Source organism: Zootermopsis nevadensis, unplaced genomic scaffold (genome assembly GCF_977971745.1).
Source record: "Zootermopsis nevadensis isolate Lab colony 2312 unplaced genomic scaffold, Znev_1.0 Znev_ptg000214l, whole genome shotgun sequence".
Classification (NCBI taxonomy): domain Eukaryota; kingdom Metazoa; phylum Arthropoda; class Insecta; order Blattodea; family Termopsidae; genus Zootermopsis; species Zootermopsis nevadensis.
In genome coordinates this window covers 17,501-27,500 of record NW_028259345.1, presented here as the reverse complement: position 1 = coordinate 27,500, position 10,000 = coordinate 17,501, and the positions used below count along the sequence as shown (strand labels likewise).

General features: G+C 51.6%; 1 non-coding gene and 1 pseudogene across 1 annotated transcript; both read left to right on the top strand.

Moving 5' to 3' along the window:
- The first annotated feature begins 7,680 nt into the window (after positions 1–7,680).
- On the top strand, positions 7,681–9,475 carry LOC147870692 (small subunit ribosomal RNA; annotated as a pseudogene).
- A 330-nt stretch (positions 9,476–9,805) lies between these two features.
- Positions 9,806–9,958, top strand: LOC147870691 (5.8S ribosomal RNA). Its single transcript, XR_015533246.1, has one exon. It is a non-coding gene; the product is annotated as a 5.8S ribosomal RNA (ribosomal RNA).
- The last annotated feature ends 42 nt before the right edge of the window (positions 9,959–10,000 follow it).

Sequence of the window (10,000 nt, the reverse complement as noted above, 5' to 3'; positions counted from 1 at the left end):
CATCTTATGCAGACTTGTGCGCGCCCCTCTTATTGAAAATGCCTAAGGGGGCGTTGTCATCAGCACCCCCCCCCCCCCCCCCAGAATCGTGGGGAGTCCAGTCGCGCAATGAAGGACACAGTTTTTCTAGCCAGAGGACAGTTCTTAAGTGCCGGGTTCTTCACCTTTTGAGAGAGATGTTCGAAAAAATTTTAAAAATTGAAAAAAGTGGATTTTTGGCCATTTTTGGAACAGATCTTCGAAACAAGTTCGGACGTGACCACCCAGTGAAGAAACGGGCGCTTTGCAGGTAGAACGCGGTCGCATGCAGGTCGTCGGCCGGAAGATGGACTGTGAATACTGTGACTACTGCCTTGGCATAGACATTTATGAGTTAGAAAATGAATAAACTGGTGCGAATTGAATGTGGAATGAACAAGTGCACGACATGGCGAGATTGATGTGTTGTGAATGACGGAGTGACCTCGTGGTGGCAACCACCTGAACCGGACAGGTATGTATGTGAGGAACGTGTGCATCTTGCGTGGGACCGTAAGGCGGAGGATGAGATTACTGACCATTTCATAAGTTCATGTGTGAGGAGGCGAAAGAGTTTTGTACGGCCAAACGATGGTGGAGAGAACAGATGAACGGCTCGAGGAACAGAGAGGAGCATGTCGACTACATTTGAGAGGAGCACGAGGAGTGAAAAAGTGAATATCGCTGAACACCTTCCATCCCTGGCGGCGCAGCGGTCATTGTCGTAGTTTCTTCACTTACTGTTTACATATCCGAAGAAGAAAAGACAACATGCAAGAGAACATAAGAGAGAGATATATGTGTCAGCTAATTCTAAGAGTGAGAAGAGAACGAGATGAGAACGTGAAGACTATTGCGTTGAGGCAGTTTTGATCCCTGTGCGCGCCGACCGATCCCGGACCGTGTGCGCGGTCATACGGTACACATCATGACATTGTACTGCTGATCGATGTCGTCGTCCTGGCTGTTGTAGTCTTCTATAGTGAGATCGCCTGTGCGAACCCTCTCCTTATCGGTGTAGTCGAGTAACGACGGCTCGGCTGGGCACGAGTCTGCACTGTTGGTCCGTTCACTATTTTATGAGTATGTGCTATTTAACAGTTTGCACCAGCCCTCGGATGTAATGAATTCCAGAAATGTGGCGATTCGCGAGCGTGCATACCCTGCTGTCTCATCGGCTGGCGCATGTTTACTGTCGAACCAGCGGTCCGACATCGCTGCCCAGTCGACGTTGCCGGGGTCGGGCCCGTTCACTCAGATGCGGCAAAGTGATCAACATATAGAAACTTCACTTGGTTATGACTTCTGAAAGTGCTCTATCTTACCGAGTCACGGTGAGTTTGTTCCGGCGTGACGTTCTGATGTGAGCAAGAATTGAAAATACGCGTTCGGCGGATCAGATGGACGCGCGTCACGAGCGACCTCAGAGTTGCCCCGAGTGCGACGCTCTTGGTCTCATCCACGAAAAGGCCCTTGTCCCCCCCCCCCCTCATCAACCGCCTCCACGCTTCCATGTTCCCAATCGCATGGTGAGAAATCTTCAAGCCGGTTTCGCGCACACTTCTCAACAACGCCTCGAATTCCACCACAATCGGCAGTGCCAACATTGTTGTCTCGATCCCGCACGGCTCACTCCGACTCGCCTCGTGGACCTCCTCGGTGAATTTGTAGAAACATCGGCAAACGGGGTACTGCATGTCACCCAACACGGAGTCGAATGCATCATCGGAACAACTCGCAACCTCATACACCAATTTGTAGCTGAGAGGGTTGTAATCCTGCTGGCTTTCGAACGTCTTTTCGAGGGAGTTCACGAGACTGGTGATCGTGGCCCGGTGAGTAACAGCAACATCGTCTTCAAATTTGAAGTATGAGTAGAAGGTTAGCAACGGAGGCGTGCCGGTTTCCTCCCGGAATGGGTGATCAAGAAATGTCGCGAATGCATTTCCCACGCCGAAAGCCTCCTTACGCTTGGTGGTATCCTGAACAGTTTTCTTCAGGACTGCGCGCCTTTGCTCTGTGAACAACAACTCGGCCGCTTGGCTGTCTTCGTTGGACACCATGCCGTAGATCTTCTTCTTGCTCGCACCCGCTAGATCAATCATGAGGTCGGCCGTCTGCACCAGAGGGGTTGCGGTGTCGCGGTTCAGGGTGCGGAAGAAATAGTGACGGTCGGTGAAGCAGGGAGCGGGGGAGGGCTTCCTCGGCCAACTATCAACTCACATGAGAGCGCGGACGTCCGGGATCACCGATATGGAGATGTTTGCGACGCCCTGTTTGGCTCACCGTACAGAGCTCGCCATCAACGACACGTATAAGGTGAAACCGGCACGTGGCGTCGACGAGACAGGAGAGAGAGTTTTCCTCGCTGAACAACATCCTAAGGTAAGAAAAGGAAAAGAAACCCACGAGATTTTTTTCACTACTTGCAGAATCCGAACGTGTCTGCAGTCCCTGCTTCATTTTGATCTCACGGAGGATGTCCTTGCCTGGGAACTGCAGGGATTTCTGCCAGCGGGTGCGAATCCAAAAAGGAACGACTTCATGCGGCTTGAGGAGTGGCAAAAGGCAACTCTCCTGCACTACGGTTAGCGTGGCACAGGTGTTCGTGCTTGCATAGCTTCCGAACATAACCACATCAGAGTAATTTGCACATCTTGCCTAGGTTTCTCGTCTAATGGGGACGTGGAAGAGACATACGAAATGCGTGACTATTTTGTCGCCGCCTTCGGTGATCCCAGCGAGTTCGACCGAATGCAAGGGCGCGGCGGAACAACCTCACACAACTACCTTCTGAAATACGACATTTTCAAGCAGCTGATCCGCCCGTCAGACTATACCCTCGACATCAAGGAGTTCATCAACATTCGACCTCGCCGGCCACATGGCGATGATGACGAAGATGAGTGAACGTTCGCCAGACACACATGCCCCATTTTGCATATTGTCGTTCCTTCGCAAAGAATGTCCTTCGTTCGAAAACTCACTTCCCTGCATGGGACATGTTTCGTCGCACATTTTCTCCAATAAACTGCTTGTTTGCAGTGTCATTCCATCGATCCGAGCGAAAGTGATGCAGAGAAAATGGAGGAGAAATTCGGTGAACATGTCATCCGCCACGTGCACACGTGGTTCATAGCTCAAAATGAAGCTCACGTGATGGCCTTTACTTATCAAGAATGCATTTCTTCAAATTCGTTGGTTAACATACGATTTTGATAACGCCCCCGTTTTGGCGCCACAGAGGCAGTTTTGGAGTTTTGGGCACAACGCCACACTTCGGAAACCGCACCTCCAAAGCTGTGCTTTCACTTTTCTGAAAGCGCGACTCAAGTACTACCTCTAACGCCAACTCCACTTTCCTGGCACTTTCAGATAATAGCCAATGTACAACGCCCCTTGAGGTGCGTATTCGACGCTCCAATACATCTCCCAAGGGGCGTTATCAATAAGAGGGGTTTTTGAGTGAATTATGACAAACTGAGCATGCGATTTGAAAGAGCAAGCCTGGAACTTTATTTGAAGCCGTGGTTTTGATTGATATTCATTCGGCTTCCATGAACGATACGGCGACCTTTCCGAGCAAAACGGGCAAAAAGGGCAATTACGGGGGCGTTGTCATCGTCACCTTTTATCAACCTTATGAAGACGGCGAATAGCATGACTGGTAGTGCTTTCATTCAGCTACATTTGAAGCTGTTGATCGGCCGGAATGATAACAGTTGAGAGGAGAAAGAAACGTCTCATCAGTAACGCGCCTCACACTCTCTCCCACACCTACCGTAATCCACTGCGTCTGCCCATTCATCGCTCTTTAGCCGTTCTTCCGTCCTTCTGTCGTCATTACAATGCTCTTCGACTCTTTCCGATTCACTTGTAGACAGAGAGAGAACTTTATTGAAACAATGCATCCTATTACAGTAATCCAACGGAGAATTGTTCTTCTCTTCGGCTTGCTCCTCGCGTCACCCGCTGGTCTGCAATCAAACGTTCGTCACAATTTTTCCACCTTTGTTCCCCAGCCCAAGGGGCCGTTGTAAAACCCAAGGGGGGGGGGGGGGGGGCGTTGGTCCCCCCTTATCAATAAGGGGCTCGCACAAGACTGATCTTATGTCGTCCTCTTATGTCGTCCTCCTCTTATGTCGTCCTCTTATGTCGTCCTCTTATGTCGTCCTCTTATGTCGTCCTCCTCTTATGTCGTCCTCTTATGTCGTCCTCCTCTTATGTCGTCCTCTTATGTCGTCCTCCTCTTATGTCGTCCTCTTATGTCGTCCTCACGCTGAGCGTCGCTGAGCTCACGCTGAGCGTCGCTGAGCTCACGCTGAGCGTTGCTGAGCTCACGCTGAGCGTTGCTGAGCTCACGCTGAGCGTTGCTGAGCTCACGCTGAGCGTTGCTGAGCTCACGCTGAGCGTTGCTGAGCTCACGCTGAGCGTTGCTGAGCTCACGCTGAGCGTTGCTGAGCTCACGCTGAGCGTCGCTGAGCTCACGCTGAGCGTTGCTGAGCTCACGCTGAGCGTTGCTGAGCTCACGCTGAGCGTTGCTGAGCTCACGCTGAGCGTTGCTGAGCTCACGCTGAGCGTTGCTGAGCTCACGCTGAGCGTTGCTGAGCTCACGCTGAGCGTTGCTGAGCTCACGCTGAGCGTTGCTGAGCTCACGCTGAGCGTTGCTGAGCTCACGCTGAGCGTCGCTGAGCTCACGCTGAGCGTCGCTGAGCTCACGCTGAGCGTTGCTGAGCTCACGCTGAGCGTTGCTGAGCTCACGCTGAGCGTTGCTGAGCTCACGCTAAGCGTTGCTGAGCTCACGCTGAGCGTTGCTGAGCTCACGCTGAGCGTTGCTGAGCTCACGCTGAGCGTCGCTGAGCTCACGCTGAGCGTCGCTGAGCTCACGCTGAGCGTTGCTGAGCTCACGCTGAGCGTTGCTGAGCTCACGCTGAGCGTCGCTGAGCTCACGCTGAGCGTCGCTGAGCTCACGCTGAGCGTTGCTGAGCTCACGCTGAGCGTTGCTGAGCTCACGCTGAGCGTTGCTGAGCTCACGCTGAGCGTTGCTGAGCTCACGCTGAGCGTTGCTGAGCTCATGCTGAGCGTTGCTGAGCTCATGCTGAGCGTCGCTGAGCGTTGCTGAGCTCACGCTGAGCGTCGAACTATGACTGTCTTAAGGTATCCAAATGATAGGCCATCTAATTAGTGAGTGTCATTATATTTCCCAAAGCACCAGCGCCCAGGATTGCCCGGCTGGTGTCGAACTATAACTATCTTAAGGTATCCAAATGATAGGCCATCTAATTAGTGAGTGTCATTATATTTCCCAAAGCACCAGCGCCCAGGATTGCCCGGCTGGTGTCGAACTATGACTGTCTTAAGGTATCCAAATGATAGGCCATCTAATTAGTGAGTGTCATTATATTTCCCAAAGCACCAGCGCCCAGGATTGCCCGGCTGGTGTCGAACTATGACTGTCTTAAGGTATCCAAATGATAGGCCATCTAATTAGTGAGTGTCATTATATTTCCCAAAGCACCAGCGCCCAGGATTGCCCGGCTGGTGTCGAACTATAACTATCTTAAGGTATCCAAATGATAGGCCATCTAATTAGTGAGTGTCATTATATTTCCCAAAGCACCAGCGCCCAGGATTGCCCGGCTGGTGTCGAACTATAACTATCTTAAGGTATCCAAATGATAGGCCATCTAATTAGTGAGTGTCATTATATTTCCCAAAGCACCAGCGCCCAGGATTGCCCGGCTGGTGTCGAACTATGACTGTCTTAAGGTATCCAAATGATAGGCCATCTAATTAGTGAGTGTCATTATATTTCCCAAAGCACCAGCGCCCAGGATTGCCCGGCTGGTGTCGAACTATAACTATCTTAAGGTATCCAAATGATAGGCCATCTAATTAGTGAGTGTCATTATATTTCCCAAAGCACCAGCGCCCAGGATTGCCCGGCTGGTGTCGAACTATGACTGTCTTAAGGTATCCAAATGATAGGCCATCTAATTAGTGAGTGTCATTATATTTCCCAAAGCACCAGCGCCCAGGATTGCCCGGCTGGTGTCGAACTATAACTATCTTAAGGTATCCAAATGATAGGCCATCTAATTAGTGAGTGTCATTATATTTCCCAAAGCACCAGCGCCCAGGATTGCCCGGCTGGTGTCGAACTATGACTGTCTTAAGGTATCCAAATGATAGGCCATCTAATTAGTGAGTGTCATTATATTTCCCAAAGCACCAGCGCCCAGGATTGCCCGGCTGGTGTCGAACTATGACTGTCTTAAGGTATCCAAATGATAGGCCATCTAATTAGTGAGTGTCATTATATTTCCCAAAGCACCAGCGCCCAGGATTGCCCGGCTGGTGTCGAACTATAACTATCTTAAGGTATCCAAATGATAGGCCATCTAATTAGTGAGTGTCATTATATTTCCCAAAGCACCAGCGCCCAGGATTGCCCGGCTGGTGTCGAACTATAACTATCTTAAGGTATCCAAATGATAGGCCATCTAATTAGTGAGTGTCATTATATTTCCCAAAGCACCAGCGCCCAGGATTGCCCGGCTGGTGTCGAACTATGACTGTCTTAAGGTATCCAAATGATAGGCCATCTAATTACTGGTGTCTGTGACATTGTGTAACTATGCCTTCTCTTCCAAGCGAGCCAGTCGTGCGTGCCGGCCTGTGCGTGCGGACCTGTGCGTCCCAACCAGGGGTGTCCACGGCCGGCCCCAGAGGGCGGCCGGCCGGCCGCTGCCCTTTTATCGGCCGTGACCGGCCGGCCGTCACACCTCTCCCGGCCGTGACCGGCCGGCCGCCACCCCCAACCGGCCGCGGCCGGCCGGCCGGCACCCTTTACCGGCCGGTGCCGGCCTCTAATCGATAATAGAAAAAAGACGCGTTTACAAGCAGAGGAATGTTGGGGAGGGTTTCTGCAACGATGGAGAACGTGTTGCAAGGAGGTCTTGAGGCGCTAATCCTTAGGCGCGCATGTTTTGACGTCTATTGAGGTCGTCTGGCAGACATCCAAATGAGTAAACACGAGCGGTCACCTCCACCGGCCGTGACCGGCCGGCCGCCACCTCCTAGCGGCCGTGTCCGGCCGGCAGTCAACCCCCTCCCGGCCGCGGTCGGCTGGCCGGCCGGCCGGCCGGGCAGCCGGCCGCGGCCGGCCGTGGACACCCCTGGTGCCAACCCGAGCCCCTGTCGAACCCGAGCCCCAGATGAAGATGAAGATGAAGATGACGATGAAGACGAGGTAAAAAACACGTGGTAAAAAAGCCGCGACATGTGAAGGAGAGTGGGAAAAACTGTGAAAGTAAAATTTGTAATTTTGAAAAAAAAAATTTTCACTAAAAAAAACTCTCTCGGATCAAACTTATTTGGTGGCTGCGATTCGTTCTTAGGAACAGATCCTATCAGCCAAGATTAGTTCTCAACTGCTCCGAAAGGACCGGTTCTGAGCGACCGTTGGCGGCTAGCGTTTCGGCGTTGGCTGCTGACACTATTCGGCGTGCGCTGAGTTAGAGCAACGTTATGTGCCAGTTCAAAGCGTGAGAGAGGCTTTGTGAACGTGGACAAAGATATTCGAACGACTTTCGAGTCGAACGACTGACTTGCTTGTTAATGCGCTCCCGCTTGGGGCGTGTGTGGACGTGTAAGATCGGTTACCTGGTTGATCCTGCCAGGGGTCATATGCTCAGTTAAAAGATTAAGCCATGCACGTGCATGTACAGCTACTATATGGTGAAAACCGCGAATGGCTCATTACAACAGCTATAATTTACTTGATGTAGACAATCCTACTTGGATAACTGTGGTAATTCTAGAGCTAATACATGCAGCAAAACTCAGACCTTACGGGACGAGTGCATTTATTAGATCAAAACCAATCGGTTTCGGCCGTTTGTTGTTGACTCTGAATAACTCAGCTGATCGCATGGTCTTGTACCGGCGACGTGTCTTTCAAGTGTCTGCCTTATCAACTTTCGATGGTAGTTTATGTGCCTACCATGGTTGCAACGGGTAACGGAAAATTAGGGTTTGATTCCGGAGAGGGGGCCTGAGAAACGGCCACCACATCTAAGGAAGGCAGCAGGCGCGCAAATTACCCACTCTCGGCACGAGGAGGTAGTGACTAACAATAACGAGACCGTTCTCATTGAGGCCGGTTATCGGAATGGGTACAATTTAAACCCTTTAACGAGGATCTATGAGAGGGCAAGTCTGGTGCCAGCAGCCGCGGTAATTCCAGCTCTCAAGGTGTATATCCCTATTGCTGCGGTTAAAAAGCTCGTAGTTGGATCTGCGCCTCAGGACTCGGTCCGCCCTCTGGGCGTGAACTGAGCTCCTAGGCAAATACTGCTGGTTTTCCGTCGGTAGCCTTCACTGGTGGCCGGCGGTGGCTAGCGAGTTTACCTTGAGTAAATCAGATTGCTCAAAAAAGGCGTTTCGCCTGAATGTTTGTGCATGGAATAATGGAAAAGGACTTCGGTTCTATTTTATTGGTTTTCTGAACTGAGATAATGGTTAAGAGGGACAGACGGGGGCATTCGTATCGCTGCGTGAGAGGTGAAATTCTTGGACCGCAGCGGGACGCCCTACAGCGAAAGCATTTGCCAAGAATGTCTTCATTAATCAAGAACGAAAGTCAGAGGATCGAAGGCGATTAGATACCGCCCTAGTTCTGACCGTAAACGATGCCAACTAGCGATCTGCCGGTGGTAATTACGCCCTGGCAGGGAGCTTCCCGGAAACGAAAGTCTTCCGGTTCCGGGGGAAGTATGGTTGCAAAGCTGAAACTTAAAGGAATTGACGGAAGGGCACCACCAGGAGTGGAGCCTGCGGCTTAATTTGACTCAACACGGGAAAACTCACCCGGCCCGGACACCGTGAGGATTGACAGATTGAGAGCTCTTTCTTGATTCGGTGGTTGGTGGTGCATGGCCGTTCTTAGTTGGTGGAGCGATTTGTCTGGTTTATTCCGATAACGAGCGAGACTCTAGCCTACTAACTAGTTCCTGGATAGTTCAGTCCAGGCGACTTCTTAGAGGGACAGGCGGTGTTCAGCCGCACGAAATTGAGCAATAACAGGTCTGTGATGCCCTTAGATGTCCGGGGCTGCACGCGCGCTACACTGGGGGAATCAGCGTGCTCTTCCTGCATCGAAAGGTGCGGGTAAACCCTTGAAAATCCCCCGTGATCGGGATAGGGAATTGCAATTATTTCCCTTGAACGAGGAATTCCCAGTAAGTGTGAGTCATCAGCTCACGTTGATTACGTCCCTGCCCTTTGTACACACCGCCCGTCGCTGCCCGGGACTGAGCCGTTTCGAGAAACGCGAGGACTGTTGTGCGGAGGCTTTCGGGCTTCTGCATGATGGAAATCGTCTTAATCGCAGTGGCTTGAACCGGGCAAAAGTCGTAACAAGGTCGGAGTAGGGGAACCTGCTCCGGGATCATTAATGATTCAAACTTTCAACGAGTTCTGAATTCATTTGGTGGTCCGCACCGCGTGAACTAGCAGCGAGAATGTGTTGCGAGCCCGTTTGGCTCTCGTTACTAGCTGGTTCGGTGCACCTCCGTTAACCAACGGCTCCGTTGGCGTCTACTCTCGCACTGAGCGACCGTCCTGTCCGTCGGTCTCGGTGACGTGCGAGCGACAATTCGGCTGTCCCTTCGGGGTACGGCTTTGAGTAGACTCAATGAGCACCAGCTACCGGTGCCGCCAACTCAAACCAATTTCTCATACTATGTACGAGTAATAATCACGTTTGGAAGCGTGAAGAAAGAACTACTCTTAGCGGTGGATCACTCGGCTCATGGGTCGATGAAGAACGCAGCCAGCTGCGTTAACTAGCGCGAATTGCAGACACATTGAGCGCTAAGATTTCGAACGCACATTGCACTGCGGGTTTGCTCCCGTCAGTACGTCTGGCTGAGGGTTGGTATATACACTTGTGATTGATAGGCGTGCGAGGCGGCGAGTC